At 41.4% G+C, this 16,629-nt stretch overlaps 1 protein-coding gene across 4 annotated transcripts in view; it reads right to left on the bottom strand.

Annotated features, from left to right (window-relative positions):
- Window positions 1–16,629, bottom strand: part of slco5a1 (solute carrier organic anion transporter family member 5A1) — a 185,498-nt gene that overhangs the window by 135,326 nt on the left and 33,543 nt on the right. Inside the window, exon 1 of one of the 4 annotated variants that reach the window (XM_072571475.1) lies at window positions 8,119–8,213. The exons of the other annotated variants lie outside the window; for them this stretch is intronic. The gene's annotated coding sequence lies outside the window, so the exon portion shown is untranslated. Of the gene's footprint in view, window positions 1–8,118; window positions 8,214–16,629 lie in introns of those variants that run through there. 4 annotated transcript variants of the gene reach the window in all.

The raw sequence follows: 16,629 nt of genomic DNA, 5'->3' as shown, positions 1-16,629 counted from the left end.
CTGTTCTGTGTGGTCTTTCCAGGACTAAAAAGATCACTACATCGTCCAAATAGACAGCACAGTTTGTTAACCCAGCCACAACTCTGTTCATGAGTCTTTGGAATGTGGCGGGTGTGTTCTTCATTCCAAAGGGCCTCACTTTAAACTGATATAGCCCATTTGGGGTTACAAATGAGGAAGTTTATTTCACCATCTCTGATAAAGGTACCTGCCAGTAACCACACATTAAGTCCCATTTGGTGATGTAACTGGCTTGTCCAACTTTCTCGATACAGTCCTCCAATCTTGGAATTGGGTATGAGTCCGATTTTGTAACAGCGTTCACCTTCTGATAATCTACTCAGAATCGTTGAGTCCCATCCAGTTTGGGAACGAGGATAACCGGCGAACTCCACTCGCTCTGGCTTGGTTCAATGATGTCCTTGTCGAGCATGGCCTCCACCTCCATCTGGACCTGTCTGGCTTTGACAGGATTAAGCTGATAGAGGTGTTGTTTTATTGGAGCAGTATTCCCTACATCTACTTCATGTACAATAGCATCAGTACTCCCCATCTGATTCTTACATATGTCCTTATGCTGCAGTAACAAACCTTTCAACTGCATTCTGTGCTCCTGAGACAGATAGCTTACTAACCTATCCCACTCCTCAAGGACTTCTTCATTTTTTAATCTATTTTGAGGCACAACAAAATTCACATCATCTGGATTTGATCCCTCACTCTGCAGGGCAGTAACTAACACCTGTTTCTTCAGTTCTTTCTTTCTCGTGTAATACAGTTTCAACCTGTTCACATGACATACTTGATACTTTTTTTTCTATCTGGTATCTTTATCAAATAGTTCACCTGATTAAACTTTTTCTCAATTTGATAGAGACAATTAAACCTGGCTTTGAAGGGATCTCCTGTCATTGCTAACAGCACCAACACGTTATCCTCTCAGGAAAACTACCAAATCTCAGAGCTTTTATCTGACACCTGCTTCATTCTACACTGTGCCCTCTTTAGGTGCTGGTTAGCTAACTCACCTACTTGATTTAATCTCTCCCTCACCTCCGGTACATAATCTAAGTGCGAGATCTCCAACTTTGGTCCTGTCAATTTTTCTATAATTAATTTCTAAGAGCCTCTCATTTCATGTTTGAATATTAACTCAAAGGGAGTGAACTGAGTAGATTCATTTGGGGCACCTCTATTGGCAAAACGTATGAATGGGATACCTTTATCTGAATCATACGGGTAATCCTGACAGTATGCTCCAAACATGGTCTTCAAGGTCTGATCCCATCTTTCTGAAGCTCCCTGGGATTCAGGATAATTTGGACTGGATCTAAAGCACTATATACCTAAGCTATCCATAACCTCCTCAAACAGCCTTGCAGTAAAATTTGACCCTTGGTCTGACTGAATCTCTCTGGGTAGCCCATACAGTGTGACAAAAGCTACTAACTCCTCTATGACCCTTTTTGCTTTGATATTCCGTAATGGAATTGCCTCCGGAAATCTAGTAGACACATCCACTATGGTTAAGATGTACTGGTTCCCACTTTTAGTTCTCGAGGGGGACCTACACAATCAATTATAACCCACGTGAAAGATTCTTCAAGTGTGGGAATTGCCAACAAAGGAGCTGGTTTTATTACAGCCTGTGGCTTACCTACCATTTGGCATGTATGACACGTTCGGCAAAAGTTAACCACATTCTTGTGCATTCCAGGCCAATACAAATGTTTTTGTACCTTAGCCTGAGTCTTTCGTACCCCTACGTGACCTCCTTCATGTGCTACCCATAACACTTCCTGTCTGTATGCTACCGGCAACACAATCTGGTGCACTTCGGCCCAATTCTCCTCTGCACGAACCTGCCATGGTCTCCATTTCCATCTGAAAATTCTATCTTTCAGATAATAACCCTCCAGAATATTCTCTGCCTCAATTTGACAGTACACATCCACCTATATATATTTTATTGTCTTGTCTTGTTGTTACAAGTCCCTTAGCCTTTCAGGAGTAAACACTTCTGTCTGACCTGCTGCCTGTTCAGGTTCTTCCTGCACCATTACGTCAACCAGGGTATCTGCTAACTGAGCTGAAAAATGTGTTGCTGGAAAAGCGCAGCAGGTCAGGCAGCATCCAAGGAGCAGGAGAATTGACATTTCGGGCATAAGCCCTTCCTCAGGCTTATGCCGGAAACATCAATTCTCCTGCTCCTTGGATGCTGCCTGACCTGCTGCGCTTTTCCAGCAACACACTTTCAGCTCTAATCTCCAGCATCTGCAGTCCTCACTTTCTCCTATCTGCTAACTGAACCTCAACTCCTTCACCTCTTTCTTTACTTTTCAATTCGTACTGTGACTTATGATAGTGAGATCTGGTTACCACACAGTCTGGGAAAATACCAGGATATTTCTGTTTTAACTCCTCAGTTTCTTGGTCTTCCTTGGGCTTCTCCACAACAAGGGGTGGTCACTCCCACCTTGGATCCTGCCAAATCATTCCCAAGAACAAACTGAATTCCTGGAACTGACACTCTGTCAATCACTCCCATTGTAACTTCCCCAGTCTTTAGTTGGCACTCCAACCTGATCTTACATTGGGAAACGCTAAATTTCTGTCCCTCTGTCCCACAAATTATCACACTCTCGACTAACAGATCAGAAAGAGTGCATATTTGCTCATCCCTTACTATCAGCGACTGGTTAGATCCTGCATCTCTCAAAATTATAACTTTTGTCCTCCCCCACCCCGGTTCATTCTGAGTCAACCTTACCTACAGAGTGAATTCTTTGTAAAGATCAGGTACTATCTCCATACCCAGCCCCTGCCTAAGATGTGCACTGTCCTGCAGCTCCTTGGCTCTTCCTGGGGTCTCCTTTATTCCCTTCACTAATGCCACTGGCTTACCTTCTTTTACCACATCTTTTCCAACAGTGCCTTTCTTTAACAACCAGCACTGTGTCTTTACGAGTCCCACTTTCCCACAGTGGAAACACCTGAGGCTTTTCACTTCCTTTTCACCCTCTTGGGCTTCTTCTTTATCCTGTGGTAAATTCTTACCAATGCTCTCTACTCTTGGTTTCATGGTGTAGGATCTCCCCTTCTCTCAACTTCTATCCCTCACAGGACAAAATTCGGGCCGGAAGCTTGTCTTATGCACCAACGTGTCCTCATCTGCTAATTCTGTTGTCCTTCACACTTCCTAAACTTTCTGTTCCTCCACGTGAATTCTTACCATCCCTGGAAGTGAGTTTTTAAAGTCCTCCAGCAGAATAATCTCTCTTAGAGCCTCAAATGTCCTATCTATTTTCAAAGCACGCACCCATCGATCAAAAGTACTATGTTTATTTCTTTCAAACTCAACATAAGTCTGACCTGGTTCCTCCTTATTGTTTCTGAACCACTGTCTATATGCTTCTGGTACAAATTCATAAGCACCAAAAATAGTCTGTTTAACCTCTTCATAATCTCTTGACTCCTCATCTGACAGTGTGGCAAATACCTCACGAGCTCTGCCTACCAGTTAGTCTGAACTAGCATTACTCATAAATCCTCAGACCACTCCATCTGCCCAGCCAATTTTTCGAATGAAATAAAGAAGGCTTCAACATCTTTCTCATCAAAATGTGGCAGAGTTTTGACATATTTGTATATATCACTACTTTCTCTTTTAATCTCCATCCTGTTAACTTAACTTTGCTGACTAAGTTGCAACTTCTCAAGTTCAAATTCTCTCTCTCTTTCTCTCTCCCTTTCTTCTCTTTTTTTTCAGCTAAGAACCTTCTCTCTCTCGCTTTCTCTTTCTCCTCTCTCTTTTCCTTTCTCCCTCCATTTGGTTATCTTCTAACTCCATTTTCCTCAATTGTAATGTACATCTTTCTACCCCTACTGCAGTTGTCTGTTTCTCTGACACACCTAAATGTTTAAGTAACCTTTTTACAATTTCAGCTTTGCTCTTGTCCATGGTTAAACTATAACTTATTTGTTAATTCTAAAAGTATGGCCTTTTTCTTTCCTGCTAAACTTTCATGGCAAAATTGAGAATCATCTTTAAATCCCAGACCCTCTTTTGCAATTTTAAGAGCCATTTTTCTCATTTTAACTTAAAACGAGAAATTTAACTAATTTAAAACACGTCACCAAAATTAAACACATTGTCTCACCTGCGTTTTATTTAAAGATCAAGGACACGAACCTGCAATTGTTTAAATCTGCTGGGATTTTCTGTACCCCCCAAATCTATTCAAATCTGTCTAAACCAGTACAAATCACAGACCCGTGCCCCCAAACTGTTATGACATGCGGTAAACCCTCCTGCTTAATTTAAACCAGCAATGCAGAAAAGATTTACCCTGTGCAGTAATCTGTAAAACTCGAGTGGCCAAAAACAATTTAAAATAAAAATTAATAACTTTATTTCTTAAATTATAACACTATTTCCAATTTCTTTCTCTAACCTACCTGTTACCTTTCCTTCTATAATACTAGTCTGATAAAACTCCCAATTAAGATTTACGAAACAACACTTCTTATCTCAAAACCAGGGAGATGTCGGTTCTTTTCCTTGGATCTTCCTGTCTCTTCTTTTCTCCTTGGTAGAAATTTCTGCATCACAGGTTAGTGATCGAAAAGGAACTTTTAAGAGAGACATTTTTTTCAAGCATGCTAGGACTTAGCAGTTCTCCTCTCAACTGTTCAATTTCCCCCAGTCTAATACCCCAGAGCATCGGATTGTGTCATTGGCTTTTAAGATTGTCCAAATACTTAATTCAAAATTGATTGGAAAATTGGCATGTTTTTCAGGGTATAATTTAAACTGACTGGCTGAATTCGAATTTGTTTTTGTCTCCAGGAAATGAACTACTCAAGTTGTTCAACTCAGTGTTACATACATTGTTGCCTTATTGAGAACACTTGGTGCTGTGTCTGGTATTTCTGCTGCTTTTAACTCTCTTAAAGGTACTCTCTTTCAAACGCGTGCATGAACACACCAGCCAGCTCAGTCAGTCCCTAGACAGAGAAGGATCTCTCAGGCTCCTGTTTATATCTGTCAACCAGGGCTCCCTGATTGGCCCAGGTTAACAGCCCCAATCAAGGATCTCATAGTCAATGGAATGGAATGGTGGCAGTATGCGCTGACATCTTTAACCTCTCTTTACACTGATTGTTTCAAGAAGGTCACTATCATCCTGGTGTCAAAGAAAAATCAGCCAATGTACCTCAATGATTAGCTCCCAGTAAGTCTGACATCCATCATTATGCTTTGAGAGGTTAGTAATGGCTTACATCAACTGCGGCCTCCCGGATTGACTTGATCTACTACAGTTCATAACAGATCCACAGCAGACACAATCTCCCTGACCTTACACTCATCCCGGGAACATCAGGAACTAACGTCAGACTCCTATTTATTGACTTTAGCTCCACCTTCAACACCATCATTCCAACAAAACTCATGTCTATACTCTGAGACACAGGCTTCGATCAGTAAGGACAGCACCTCCTCCATGATAATCCTTAACACTGGTACCCCATAAGGCTGCATACTCAGCCCCTTACTCTACTCCTTATACACACACGACTGTGTGCCCACATTCTGCACCGAATCCATTCACAAATTTGCTGATGACACCACCTTGGTGGGTCAGATCTCATGCAACAACAAGACATGGTACAGGAAGGAGATAGACAGCTTAGTGGCATAGTGTAAATACAACTATCTCTCCCTCAATGTCAGCAAAATGGAGGAGATTGTCATCAACTTCAGGAAGCAGAGTGGGGGCAAGCCCTGTCGGCATCAATTGTGCTGAGGTAGCTGAAGGCTTCAAATTCCTAGGAGTAAATATCACCAACAATCTATCCTGGCCCATCCACATCGACGGTACAATCAAGAATGCACACCAGAGCCTTGATTTCCTCTGAAGGCTAAGGAAAGTCAGCCTGTCCACAATGTATCCTACCAGTTTTTATAGATGCACCACAGAAAACATTCTACCCGGATGCATCAGAGCTTGGTACAGCAACTGCTCTGCCCAAGATCACAAGAAATTACACAGAGTTGTGAGTGCAGCCCTATCCATCACGAAAACCAGCCTTCCTTCCATTCACTCCATCTATGCATCCCACTGCCTCAGGAAAGCAGACAACATGGCAAAGCCTCTCCCACCCCAGTTATACTCTCTACGTCTTCTTTCTTCAGGCAGAAAATACAAAAGTTTGAAAACACGTACCAATAGATATAAGAACAGCTTCTTCCCTGCTGTTATCAGACTAATTAATTGGCCTCTCATATATTAGAGTTGATCTTTCTCTGCACCTTCTCTGTAGCTGTAACATTATATTCAGCATTCTGTTCTATTACCCTCGCATATTTATGTAAGGTATGATTTGCCTGGTTTAGCATACAAAACAATACTTTTCACTGCAACTTGGTACATATGACACTAATAAATCAAATATAAATACAAAAAATGACAATCATGTCTCCCTAGTGTAGCAGACTTTTCTTTAGTTGACGGGGTGCAGACAGCCGAGTCAAAGACTACAACAAATAAATTTGGAGTCTTACTCATGGTTTTCTCTTGATTTAGCTTTTAGATAAAAGCTGCTCATCAAACTTCCTCTGGATCCATGCTTTGTTTATTTACTTGATGAATTACAACTCCCTTTGGTTCTACACACAAGTCACCTTTTTACCGTAAAATATCTTCTGTCTTCTCTTGTGGTCTTTAACTATTCTCTCCCATTTTACTAGCTTAAAACTTGCTAAATATTAATGTTCTCATGGTTATAATGAAAAGTAATCACTTAAAAATTTACTTCTGTTCTCTCTCCACAGTTACTACCTGATCTCCTAAGATTTCCAACATCAAAAGTACAGTAGCTTGTTCCAGTTCCTCTCCCAGTGGCAATGACTTAATCAAATAAAATTAAAACTAAAAGAACCGCAGATGCTGAAGATCTGGAACAAAAACAGAAATCGCTGGAAAAATTCCGTAGGTCCAGCAACATCTGCGAACAGAAAGCAGAGTTAATGTTTCAAACCCGGTGATCCTTCTTCAGAACTGGGCTCAAAATGTTAAGTTTTCTTTCTCTCCACAGACGCTGCTAGACCTGTTGAGATTTTGCAGCAATTGCTCTTTTTTCCTCAATTAAAGAAAGTTGACTTTCCAACCAATCAGCACCTTTTTCACCTGCAGTAAAAACTGCTGCAATCATTGTAAATTTAACATTCACACTTTATCCCAAAGAAGTGCAAGATGAAAAGCTTTGTGAAAATGTATTCATTTTCAATAACGTCCAAATCAAAGCAAAAATTAGAAACTTCTTGAATTTGAACAAAATGTCTTTCAAGTCATTTAGAATCTATAATTTAACTAGTCCTGCATGTGTAATCCCAAGAAAATGTCATAAACTCAAAATGACATGAAACTACTTTGGTTCAAATGTTATTATAGTCTATTTCCAATTATGTTCGGCTGGCAATTAACGGCCAAATTGCATGGTAAGTTTTAGAATATTCTACCTTCTAACTAACTGTCTAATTAATATATCAGATATACCACAAATTGCCAGTTACTTTGACCAGTATAGCCAGTATGCCTAAGCCCAATCCTTTATGGTCCCAGTATGACATACCCACAATAAGACACTCTTCTCTGCCTATTTTGAGTGACAATGCCAGTTGGTATCAAATTAGGGATAATTTTATGCAGTAGCCTCATTAATTTCACACAAGACCCTTGCAGATGGCAGAGAGTAGAAGCTTCTATTTTATTATGAGTTGGCTCTGAGCCTGAGTACCAGAAGGGAAGTGAAAATTTTCTAATCAACTATGTCATTCCTTTTTTAAGATCTACTGCATTCACGCACAGTATTTTATCAGCCGACATCTTGCTGATAAATTTGATCATTTGATTACCAAAGCAGGATCATATGTAACTTTTATCTACATTTATTTAAAAGTAGATTTAACATTCTCAAGGTTAAACCTGTTTATGCTGGTTCATGGAAGGTGTTTGGCAAGACGTCGAAAACAGAAAAAAATCAGTCTACTTCGTTAGTATTTAGCATAAACTAGCTGTTATCTACAGTACCTAGTAAAAAAGAATCTATATTTACCATTTCCTTTCTTTAAAGTCAGAGACAATCTGTGACTGATAACTTAGGAAGATCACTATTGTGACTCAGGTACCAGAATGATGCAAAGATACAATCTGGAAAACAAAATAATATTTTTCCAGTAAATTTAAAATAGATGTGCAACATTGAGAGAAACATAAATATCCCAACTGCACAGTCTATATTTTGTACTTCAGGAAACTGAAAGTACCAATCAAGGGCACATGAGTACACAGCCAAGTGCCCCACATAAATACAGACACAGTTGGGAAAGGAGAAAAGACACTATATGAATTAAAGAAAGGTCCCAAGGAGACATTGATGAGGCCTTTTCTGGAGGACTGTGTCCAGTTCTGCTCACCTTACTATAGGAAGCATATTTGAAAAATGTGGTGCTGGAAAAACACAGCAGGCCTGGCAGCATCTGAGGAGCAGGAGAATCGACGTTTCGGGCATAAGCCCTTCTTCAGGAATGAGGCTGATGTGCCAAGCAGGCTGAGATAAAGAGTAGGGGGGAGGGAATTTGGGGGACAGGCGCTGGGAATACGACAGGTGGAAAGAGGTGAGGGTGAGGGTAATATGCCAGAAAGGGGGTGGGGGCGGAGAGGTCGGGAAGAAGATTGCAGGTCAAGAGGGCAGTGCTGAATCCAGGAGTTCGAACTGATAAGATGGGGGGAGGGGAAATGAGGAAACTGGAGAAATCTACATTCATCCCGTGTGGTTGGAGGGTTCCTAGGCGGAAGATGAGGTGCTCTTCCTCCAGGTGTCATGTGGTCAGGGTCTGGTGATAGAGGAGGCCAAGGACCTGCATAGTAATATAGGAAGTATATTACTAAGCTAGACTGAAAACAAGCGATGCTGGAGATCACAGCGGGTCAGGCAGCATCCATGGAGAGAAAGCAAGCTAATGTTTTGAATCTACATGACTCTTCATCAGAGAAGCTCTCTGCTGTGATCTCCAGCATCTTTTGTTTTCAGTACAGATTCCAGCATCTGCAGTAATTTGATCCTTCATTATTAATCTGGAGAGGGTTCATAAGAGATTTACCAGGATGTTGCCGGGAATGGAGGGATTGAGTTATAAAGAAAGGCTGGATAGGCTGGGACTCTTTTCACTGGAGTGTAGATAGCTGACAGGTGACTTTATAGAAGCTTCTAAAATCATGAGGGGTATAGATAGGGTTAAAGGTAGATGCCTTTTCCCTAGGAGGGGAGATTTCAAGACCCGGGGGCATATCGTTAAGGTGAAAGGAGAGAGATTTTTTAAAAAGGGGCAAATATTTTACACAAAGAGCGATTCACGTGTGGAATGAACTTCCTGAGGAAGTGGTGGATGTGAGTACAATTACAATGTTTAAAAGACATTTGGATAAGTACATGAATAGGAAAGGTCTGCAGGGATATGGGCCAGGAGCAGGTAGGTGGGACTCGTTTAGTTTGGGATTATGTTCTCCATGGAGCCAAAGAGTCTGATTCCGTGCTGTATGACCCTATGACTCTATAAGAGAGAGTACAGAGAAGACAAAAATTGCCAGCAAAATCAGAAGCTGAAAGGAATACAGACAGCAGTCAACAAAAACAGAAATCAGATGGATTGCTGTAGAGGCACAGGGATGAAAAAGGTAGCTGCAAACAGTTATAACAATTTGCAATCTAACTATTGTTCCTATCACTCAATGCTTAGGAGAGGACAGGAGGAATACAGAATATATTAAAGGGAGAAAAATGCACAATAGATCTGAAGTGTGACAGAAGAGATAGGCCAACTTAAATTACATGGTCAAGAAGAGAAAATTATTAAACGCTATATCTTTAATTGTAAATCAAAAGATTACACATGGCCTTGTCCATGAACATTGTAGCAAAGTTACCGCTACACTCTCAAACAATAGAACGGACTAAATGCAGCCCTGAACATTATTCACCAACAATGGAAATTCAGGAAATAATACAATCAAATGGAGCCGTGTATTGTACTTTCTTCATAAACGAACCTGACGACATTTTGAGTAATAAAATGTAGTGAACAGAAAGGTCTGTTTTAACTGATTCTCTAATATACAGAGTGTTTTTATTAGTTAGTGTAATCAGAAACATCGCCAGATGTAACATCTGAATCAGTTGACCTGTGTCACTCCAAGCAGATGGCTGTTAACTGTTTTTGTGGAGGAATGTATTTTTGCCATTTTAATGTTTTGTCTCAGTGTGACCTCAGCTTGCATTAACCAAATTGAAAAACAAATTCTGCTTAAGTACGCAATGCAGGCAAAAAGCCGTATCAATACTCCCTCTGAGTCAAACATAGATGTTCTTAAATGAGTTCTCACCTGATTACTGAATACACATTTTGAGTGCAAAATCTTAGTCTTAAATGCAAGTAAACAATATTTACCCAAAACTTCAGTTTTATGAGGAAACTATTTATTTGAACTTGAAAATGTCATATAGTAAAAAGCTATGTCCATCTTGACTATTAATACAAACAAATAAACTTTCAGGTAAAATTTTAACATTGATCAAATGCAAAAGATGAAAGGCCACTCAGCAAACAATGAAAACACATCTGTGTTCTCGTTTGTAAATTAGCTTTTGAGAGGAAGGCTTACATCTACTTTAAGATCGATTAGTCTTGAAATTGGATCCCATTTTTTCTCAGGTGTAAAGACAGTCAGAAGAAAGTTCAATTTCAGTGCCATGTCATAAATCCTAAAAGTGCCTTAAATATATCTGAATGTCACATTGACTTAGAAATCCTGAGTGGCTGCTTTAAACAGAGACTATCCGTACACAAATGAGTGGTCGACAATGACGTTCCTTTTTCAACCTAAGTGCTACAAGCTGCCAAGTGAACCATAACATTTTTATTCCGTGTCATGTTGAGTCGAGGGGTGAAGTGTGCTGACCTACAGTGCTGCATTGGAGACCCACAGTGGTCTCAACCCATTTATCTCCTGCATCCTCACAGGGCCTTTTGAAGCACTGCTGTTGGTGTGATAACTGAATCAAATTGATCCCAGAAACAAAATACAGCAAGCTGGCTCAGGAGATCACAATTTTAAGTGAGCTGCCAGGACCCCCACCATCAGTTGCTCAAACATATCCTCAATTTAAAGAAAATCTCACTCCCCTGACCAAACCACGGGTTGATGCAGAGAGACACTCCCCATCCTTCTCCAGCCTCACTCTCAATCTTTCCCAGCTTCACTCTCCCTCCTTCCCCAACCCATGATTCTGAAAGATTGATATGGGATGGCACAGATGCTCAATACTCCTATCGCTCTGCTGATCTCCTAAGTTGATTGTGACTACCAAATGCACAATGCTGAACAAAGATGAAAATGTTTTCCAATGTTAAAACCCACCTTCAAGTGTGGGGAAGAGTTGGAAGTACATTTACTGAGGCCTGAAGTAAAACATAGCTTTAGTTTCAACTGTTCCAGTTGCTCAGAACATTTTTTAATTTGTAAAATCAAAAGGGAAGTCTCCAAATATTGGAAATTTGAAACGAGAGAAACTGTTGAATATACACAGTATGTAAGTCAGTGTCTATAAAGCGAAACATATGGTTGTAATATTTCGGATGTATACCCTTTGACAAAACAATGCAAGGTACATAGCCAAGGTGTCAAACTCTGTCTTTCTTTTCTTAGACCTTCTCTGCCAGTGGACAAATTGGTCACTGGACTAGCATGGCACAATGTGGGGAGTGCGGTTGGCTGAAAAATAATAGCCAGCTTTTTGAAAGAATCAGAACTCAGACCTGGCATGATATACAAATCAGCCCCATCATTCATCATCATTAACCAACGGAAAAGAAAATTTAACTCCCATCAGCAAGTCTTTGTCACACAGTGATAACACATGCAAGTCAGCGAAAATGAGCACTGCAGATGCAGCAGATCAGAGTCAAGAATGTGGCGCTGGAAAAACACAGCAGGTCAGGCAGCATCTGAGGAGCAGGAAAGTCAACGTTTCGGGCAAAAGCCCTTCATCAGGTCTTCATCAGAAGGCCCCTCCTGACGAAGGGCTTTTGCTCAAAACGTCAACTCTCCTGCTCCTTGGATGTTGCCTGACCTGCTCTTCTTTTCCAGCGCTACACTCTCATAATACAGCTCAGCGCCAAACCACCAAATTTAATCCTTTCTAAACTGAAATTAAAAGTCAAAATAACCCCGACTGCCTGGGAGTTTGTCAGCTGCAATCTGATTGGTGAAGACAGAATTTCTCGAGGATCAGATGGGGAATGGGATTTGTGTGGAACGTTTCCTGCAAATGTATTGCGTGATTCTTATAAATGACTGTGACTTGAATTCTCACAGCAGTGCTTTCATCCACACCCCACTGCTGCTGGGGTGTATTCCCACAACAGGGAGTTTGCATTCCCAACACATCACCCTAACAGCTCCCAAAGCCCATGGCCAGGTGCCAAGGACTTGTTTCCTCTTAGGACTAACCCATGCCTTCCTGTGCTGTGATATCTCTAGGGATGCTGTCGATTCACTTCTATCCTTGAGCTGGCCTTGTTTTCTTCACATAGGCTGAGCGAGCTGCTGTACATGTCCACAATTTTCTACTTTACAATTTGTTTCGAAGTCACAATACCCTATAGCTACAGGTTTTATAAAATGTCCTGACAAACAATCATCTAAATAACATTGCTGCAATCTGTATAATTGCCTGCACGACAGCGGGATGGTCAGGCTGACTAAACACGAGCACATGGTTTACACATTCAGCTTGTTCTTGCACACAGCGATGGGGTGTTGCCAAAGGTGACAATGTTTATTTGAATTCTGTCACGGATTAATTGTGCTTTCATTTCAAAGACACACTTTACAAACTGCTGGACTGATAAAAAGGTGCTGGGGCAAAGCAGGTACGAGGCCAAAAGGAATGGGAGCTCAGGGAGAGAGCAGTGGAACAGGAAGTGTGGGAGCGGGACAGGCACTGGGTCTGGAAGAACCTGGGAGGAAATTGACCAAATAGTGTGAGGTCACGGTTAGGGCTGAGAGGAATGAGTAGCAGACACCAAGGGAATAAATATCAGCATTGAGGGTACAAATTGGGATAAGGATCTAAGGTCAAAAATTGGAATAATCTGGTTTTACATACATTACGTTACATTTTAAAGTTTATGCCTATCTTTGATAAATTTACTCACCACTCTAATAAATAGAGATTGGTCAGTCTCAGTCTCCTGGAAATACAGTGGCTCTATGTTGAAGGATTATGTCATTTCTCATGTACTACATGTACAGAAGGTGTCATCAGAAGCAACTGAAATCATTGCCGTACCTGAGACTGAGAAGTTTACAGATAGCATATTTCTGAAGATGGTTACCATTCAACTTAAAGGTCTGCAGGCAGACACAGAATGAATGACCAGTGGGTAGTCAAACAAGAAGAGGTAACTTGCACAGGAATCCCCGGAGTGCTTGAATTTTAACTCAGAAATCATTATGTTCCAAATGAGTCAAGTTGACATTTGTCATATGGTGTAGGATATTACTATCTATAAACATTCTTCCTGATTCAAAGTATGTCTTGGGTATTGTTTCAAAGCGTTCCTTTATTCACAGGATGTGGTTATCACAAGCTAGGTCAGCATTTAGAATCATAGAATCTCTACAGTGTGGAAGCAGACAATATGGCCCATTGAATCCACACCAACAATCCCACCCAGATCCACCCCACCTCTGTAAACCTGCATTTCCCGTAGCCAATCCACATAACCTGCTCATCTTTGGACTGTGGGAGGAAACCAGAGTACCTGGAGGAAACCCATGCAGATCCATGGAGAATGTGCACAGACAGTCACCCAAAGCTGGAATTGAATCCAGGTCCCTGGCGGTGAGGCAGTAGTGTTAACCACTGCATCATCATGCCATTCTCTGTTTATCGCCCATCTCCAATCTCCCTTGACAAAGTGGTGATAAGCCATCTTCTTGAATCACTGCCGTCCATGCAATATAGGTATGCCCACGGTTCTGTCAGGGAGGAAATTCCAGGAGTTTGACCCAGGGACAATGAAGGTATAGCATTATATTTCCAAGTCAGGTATTTTGTGGCTGAGAGGGGAACTTGCAGGTGATGAGGCTCCCATGTATCTGCTGCCCTTGTGTTTTTAGATGGTAGAGTTCATATATTTGGAAGATGCTGTTGAAGGAACCTGGGTGGCTGGTTGCAGGGCAGCTTGGGGATGGTACACATTGCTGCTGTTGAGTATTGGTGGTGGATGCAGTGTATGCTGAGGGTGGCGGATGGGGTGCCAAACAATTGTTCTAGATGGTGCCAAGGTTCTTGAATGTTGTTTGAGTTTCTATCATTCAGACAAATGAAGAATATTCCACTGCACTTCTGGTTTGTGGCTTGAGAAGATGGACAGGCATGGAGGGGATGGGAAGTGAGTTAGTCACCACAGAATTCCTAACCTCTAACCTGCTCTTGTAGCCAGAGAATTTATATGGCAGATCCAATTCAGTTTTTCATCAATGGTAACTCCCAAGATGTCCATAATGCGGGATTTAGCTATGGTAATGCTTTTGAATACTTGATTTGATTTGACTTATTGTTGTCATATGTACCTAGATACAGTGAAAAGTTTTGTTTTGCATGCATTACAGGCGGATCATACCATACAAAGTGCATTCAGTTAATAGAACAGAGTGAGGAATACATTATTACAGCTTCAGAGAAGGTGCACAAAGAGCTAGATCAACATTAAATTTAAAATTTGAGGTCTATTCAGAAGTCTAATAACAGCAGGGAAGAAACTTTTCTTGAATCTATTCAGATGTACTTATATCTTCTGCTTGACTGAAGAGGTGGAAGAGAGTATTACCGGGGTGGGAGGGGTCTTTGTTTGTGTTGGTTGCTTTCCTGAGGCAGCTGGAAGTATATGGATGGAAGGTTGTTTCTTGTGATGGACTGGGCTATGTTTATGACTCTCTGTAGTTTCTTGCGCTCTTGGGCACAGCAGTTGCTAAAGCACACTGTGATGCATCTGGATAGAAGCTTTCTATGGTGCACTTACAAAAATCGGTCAGAGTCATTGCGGACATGCCAAATTTCTGTCACCTCCTGAGGAAGTCGAGATGTTGTTGTGCTTTCGTGACCATTGATTCAGTTTGGATAGACGAATACAGATAGTTGGTGATCATCACTCCCAGGGACTTGATGCTCTCAACTATCTCCACCTCAGCTCCATTGATGCAGACAGGGGTGCGCCCTACAATCCACTTCCTGAAGTCAAGAATATCAGGGAAGGTGCCTCGACTCTCTTGTTGGTGATTACCATTGCCTGGCAGTTGCTTGACACAAATGGTACTTGCCACCTATCAGATAAACCTGAGTGTTTCCCAGGTCTTACTGAAGCAGAATGTGTATATATATATGCAGCATCTGTGGGGTTGTGTATTGTGTTGAATATTATGCATTCACCAACGAATGCCCACTTCTGCTCTGATTGATGAAGCAGCTGAAGATGGTTGAGCCTATGAAACTAGCCTGGGAAACTCCTACAGAGGCGTCCCAGGCCAAAAATGTTGCAACAACTACACTCAATTTCTTCCTGATGGGTGTGACACCAACCACTAGAGAGTTAACTTCCTGATTCCCATTAATTCCAGTTTCACGAGGGCTCTTTGATGTCACACTTGGTTAAATACAGCCTTGATGTCAAGGGCAGTCAACTTCACCTCCCCTTCAGAGCTCAACTTTTTTGTCCTGTTTTGAAACAATATTAAGGTCAGGAGACGAATGGCCCAAGAAGACCCTCTGACCTGATTAGGCACTCGTGAGCAGCATATTGTTGGGTACAAGCTGCTTTGTAGCACCGTCCCTACCATCAACTATCACTTTTCTGATGATCAAAAATATCCTGACTATGTGGTAATTGAACAGGTTGAATTTGCAATGTTTTTTGTGTGTAGGAGAACTTTCCTCACTGTCAGTGTTATAGCTCCACTTCAACCACCGTGAGCAGGCCAGGGTTAGTTCTGGAGCACATATATTTAGCACAATTTCTTAAATGTTGTCAGGGCCTGTACCCTTTGCAGTAGCTGGTGTCTTCAGCTACTTCTTCATTGTATATGAAATGAATCAAGACTGAACTCAGCGATGCCAAGGAGGAGGATGTTAAGTTGGATCACCCACTCGGCACTTCTGGTTGAAGATGGTTGTAAATGTTTCAGCCATGTCTTTTATACTGATGCACTGGGATGCCGCAGTGATGTGGAGGTGCCGGTTTTGGACTGGGGTGGACAAAGTTAAAAATCACACAATACCAGGTTATCGTCGAACAGGTTTATTCGGAAGTAGCAGTGTTCCAAAAGTTAGTACTTCCGAATAAACCTGTTGGACTATAACCTGGTGTGTGATTTCTAATTTTGTCCCCATCATCGAGGAAGGGGATTCTCTTGGAGCATCCTTCTCCAGTCAGTTGTTCATCTGTCCACCACCATTCATGTTTTGATGTTGCAGGACAACAGAGCTTAGATCTGATTCACTGGT

Source organism: Chiloscyllium punctatum, chromosome 5, assembly GCF_047496795.1.
Source record: "Chiloscyllium punctatum isolate Juve2018m chromosome 5, sChiPun1.3, whole genome shotgun sequence".
NCBI classification, from domain to species: Eukaryota; Metazoa; Chordata; class Chondrichthyes; order Orectolobiformes; family Hemiscylliidae; genus Chiloscyllium; species Chiloscyllium punctatum.
This window is presented reverse-complemented; position numbering and strand designations above follow the sequence as displayed.